This window comes from Castanea sativa, chromosome 5 (assembly GCF_040712315.1).
Source record: "Castanea sativa cultivar Marrone di Chiusa Pesio chromosome 5, ASM4071231v1".
NCBI classification, from domain to species: Eukaryota; Viridiplantae; Streptophyta; class Magnoliopsida; order Fagales; family Fagaceae; genus Castanea; species Castanea sativa.
In genome coordinates, this window is record NC_134017.1 from 15,005,219 (window position 1) to 15,010,065 (window position 4,847).

The 4,847-nt window shown below is 33.2% G+C and overlaps 1 long non-coding RNA gene across 1 annotated transcript; it reads right to left on the bottom strand.

Moving 5' to 3' along the window:
* Positions 1-554: 554 nt before the first annotated feature.
* Positions 555-1,081, bottom strand: LOC142633731 (uncharacterized). Its single transcript, XR_012843952.1, has 2 exons — positions 849-1,081; positions 555-753 (listed from the first exon to the last, which is right to left on the bottom strand). It is a non-coding gene; the product is annotated as an uncharacterized LOC142633731 (long non-coding RNA).
* Between the last annotated feature and the right edge of the window lie 3,766 nt (positions 1,082-4,847).

Genomic DNA, 4,847 nt, shown 5'->3' on the forward strand with positions numbered 1-4,847 from the left:
AGAGTTGTTCCTGTATTATCTCTTCCTCTTTTTTCTTTTCCTTTTAGATTACAAAGTCGTCCGTCCTCATTTTCAGTTCTAGGTTGCTCCTTAAATACTTTTTTTTTGATACTTTGTACACGTGTTGCCCCAACTCCCCCTTAGCCTAGATATTTCTTTTCTCAGTGCCTTTGAATAGTAACCAGAAGTTTCCCTTCCACTGTTCAGGTGTCACTTCCCCATTAATGCGGCCAGGGTGGTAGGTGCAGGGTCTTTAATGCGGATGTGGCAGCCTTTATCCTTGGTATTTCTCTAGCATCGATGCTTCTAGGACATTCAAGGGTTCACCCCCTTTTACCATTGGTCTTCACCGTGTCATTCCCTAACCTTTACAATGAAGTCCCGGAATCTCCGATGTCCGTCCGAGGGGAAAAATCATCCTCGGCTGTACTCTCGGATCCTCGGCGTATGGGCCGACCCATAGTACTAACAAGTTCTAACCCCAGGAGCAGGTCGGCCTTCCTTAGCATGGCCCAAAGGCCCATATACCCATCAGGGTCTTTTTACTCCCCACACATATAGTATGCAAACACTCGGCTTTATCAACATCCAGACTGAGCAATTTCATCAACAGATTCTCCACCAATCAAACAATATTACAAACATAAGAAATTAATTAATTAACTTTATACCATGCTCTGGATGTTTTTATGGCAAGAAGATCATCTTTATGCCAAGCTCTTCCGCCTTTTAAATTAAGTTCATTCCCATGATCTAGTAAGATGTACAATGTAATCAAAACATGGACTTGAAACTAGGACCAGATAAATCTACAATAAAAAGATTTGATATAAGGAAAAAATGCGAACCCAAAGAGCGTGGCGAGGGGGGCGGTGGTGAGGGTTTGATCCTTTTGGTTCTGAGGCGAGAGTAGAGAAATCCAGCAAAAGAGATGGCTAAAGCCACTCCAAACTTCAATAAAAGAGGTTTTATATCCCTCTGCTTTTTCACCATCATCATTCAAAAACCTCTACCTGTAGCTAAATTCATGAATATCCACACAAACACAGAGATCATAGGTCCCCTTCTTCATCATCATCCATCTAAATGCTCAAAACAAAACCATATGACCTATGTCAGATTAGTCCACATACCCAAATCAAGAAAATCCATGTGACCTATGTTACTAAACCATTAATGAATAAGAAATATCAAATTTAGTAAAAAACCTTACTAGTTTCTGTTAAATTCAAGGACCAAAATTAGACAGATTCCTTAAAACCAATCACAAGTTAGACCCGAAAAGGATAAAAACAATAATCAAATTTACACACAACTAATTTCAGTTCATGCTAATCACAGATAAATAAAAAGATTATGCATACCCAGCAACAACAACATCTCTACCATCCATTTCCAATTAACACCAAAATTATCCAATAAAAAACAAGTTAGACCCAAATAGGATAAGAAAGAAATATAAACATCAAATTTAAGAACTAATTTTAGCTTATGCTAATAATAGATAGAAGAAATAGATTATACATACCAAGTGTAGGGACATTGGGCCCAGCAATTTATAAAGGATGACCCAACAAAGTTTCTTGGACTAAAAACCCACTCCGAGGACATCAGATGATCTCGGAGTACATGAATGTACCTCGTAAAGAAAATGCCAGGTAAAGATGTGATAACGTGTGAATAATTATGTCCAAGGAAAGCTTTGTCCTTGGATATTAAAGCCAAGGTCATAGGAAGAGAGGTTTAGTATCCCCAGGCTATGTTATAGAAAATCCTACGGCTACGGGAAGACACGGTACACGTGGAGGACAATAGAAAGAGCGGTAGAATATTTAAGGTAAAGCTGCTACCACCGCCCACATATTAAAGACTCTGCAATTGATATACTAACTGCATTAATGGAGAAATGGGATCTGAGCATGAGATTTGGGACTTGGTCCCTGACCCTAAAGGATTTCGGGAAAATTTGATGGGACAAATATCTAAAACCAGCATTATAACCATGAGGTGGAAGATGATAAGAGGAGAAAAAGGAAGTATAAATAAGAGAAAAGATTTTCGGAAGAAGGGGGCTTTTTCTTGGAAAAAAGAAAGAATAGTATATGATAATCTAACGATCCATAATTGTAATCAACCTTGAGAAGCAATATTATAAACTATCATCGGATTGTGTCCGAGGAAGAGCTTTCATTCATATTCTTACAGTTAACTTCTTGTTTGTGCCATTGGGCCCGAGGCCCGTTCTTTCTTTTTTGTTTAAACCACCCTTGAAATCTAGATTTTAAGTCCACTTTCTACAAATTTATTGTAAAAGGCTTTTTAAACCCATTCCCTTTTGATTGTAAATTGAAGGTTCGACTTGTGTCCTCACACCAAGAAACAAGAACATATATAAAACCCATTTCAAACTAACAACACGTAATCCAATAAAAACAAAAAAATAAGGAAGACCCTTTTCAGATTCTAGATAGAGAGAGAGAGAGAGAGAGAGAGAGAGAGAGAGGGTTTACCAAAAAGAGACAGTTACAAAAAGCATTGAACCAGGGTGGAACAACCGAACAGTAACGTTTTGATGTTGTCTTTGGTTTCTGTTTCTACTGAGAGTTTTTGTTTGTTTATTTAGGCCTGTTTCATAGGTTTGATGGAAAAAGACTGTTGGGTGTGAACACAAATCTTGGGTCGTTGTTATGATAGTATTAACAAACACTGGCCACAGATTTTTGTCTTACATGTCATGATTAATATGATGTACAAAATGTAGGTGTGCTAGAGAGAGAAATATATAATATATAAATATTGGTACATAGAAATCGTGGGAATTTGGTTATAGACAGAGAGAGAAGATTCTGATTCCAAGTTGAGAAGCAAAGAAAGATACAGAGGGTTAAGCTAATAAAAAAATGATCAAGATAATTTGGTGGGTTAATTTTAGATGGCCTTGGTACCTAAAAACTAATGGCTGACCAATTTAATCGCTATTTTTTTTTTTTAATTTTATAAATTTCCTTCCATTTATCACTATCTTTAGGGATAGGATAAAAAAAATCAGGAAGTTAAACAAGAAACATTTGTTTTATTATACAAATGAAAACAGAAAATTAAATTTGGTTTTTCATTCTTTTTTTCCTTTTTTTAATATCCAATTAATTTATCAGATGGAGTTTAAAATTTTTGCTCATCTAAAAAAAAAAATGTTGTTGATCTGTTAGCCAAATTGAGATTCTGTACTTGTTTTAATGGTCCCTAAATTAGTGGGGCTCTGCTACTAGAACCCACCTCAAAGTCAAAGATCTTCATAGTTTCTACCATGTTTTTGTCTTAGTGTTTTTCCCTTGAGAAAAAAAAAATATTATTGAATTGCAAATTATATGGAAAAATAGATTGATCCAATGACAATAGCAAAAGAGCAAACTCATACCTTTGTTTTATTTTTTTTGAATAATATCTAGAGAGGCATGGACTCATTTCCTTTTCTATTTCTCTAAGCTAGAACAAAACAAATTGGAGTGGGGTAGGGAGGGGATGGAATATTCTAATTCATGACTTGGTTTATAAATGAACTAAGTTATTTATTTACAACTTGGGTTTGACTTTAAGAAAAAAAAAAAGTAATAACACTCTCCTTCCTTGAGCCTTAAGGTTTGAAGAAATTAATACCCCTTTTATTTATATTAATAACAAAATATTTTAAATTTCTTTAAGAATCTCTTTATAAATTTAGAATAAAAAAACAAACTTTATCAAGTACCAAAACATTTGCAACTACAAATTCCTCTATAACTCATATTGAGGGAAAAAAAGAATAAGAGGATTGCAACTACAAATCTCTTTGTAACTCATTGAGAAAAAAAAAAGAGGAAAAATAAAAACAAAATTTATTACTTAATATTTTAAATTACACTTTAATTTAAAATTTTAAAATAAGGGTTTTTAATTTTGAAATTGAGGATAATTTTGGAAACCTACCCTTAAGCACCAAGTTAGAGCACAATATTTTAATATTAATTTAATAAAATTTGGTCAAACAAATGTAAAAAGGAAAATATTTTTTCCCTTCAAGTTTGGACTGAAGTGTTATTTCTTCAAAATTCAAGAAAGGAGAATGTAATTACCCTTAAAAAACTGTGTATATTTGTTAATTTATTAAAGACATTAAGCTCAAGTTTAAATTAATGTTCAACTATCAAATAATTCAAATTCAAAAATAATAGTATATTCATGAACAAGTTATTGAATATCAAAATATGAGACTCAATCTAAGTTATATAATATTATATGTTTGTATGCGTGTATAATAGAATTTGAAATTTTAGACTTTAGCTAATGCCATTACCTTCACATCTATTTTCTTCTTCAAAAAAAAAAAAAAACCTTCACATCTATTAAATTATGCCATAAAAGTCATAACATTAACATGGTCCTTTTAAAATAAAAAATTTAAAAAAAAAATCATAAAATAGTCCAGTAAAGTACTCAACATGGTCCAGCAAGCTTTCGGTTTGTGGGATCAAAAAAATGAATAGGACTATAATATAATATCGTGTTGACTTTAACAATATAATATGATTGTGGCTTTATCATGGCAATAATTGCTAACTGCCTAATAAGTGAACAAATAGATGGTGTAGAGCCTAACACGCTCAAAAGTTAGCCTTCATAAATCTTTATGTACAAATCTGGAATTGTATTTGTAGGAACTTAAATGAAGTAATAAAGACATTCTTATAATGAAAGTAGGTTCGATGCAAGACTATTTTGTGTTAGCAAGACAGATATCAAATGTGACTGTTATGCTCAATAATACCGGCAAGTCACCCCACCTTGAATATCCTGCATTGTTCAATGAC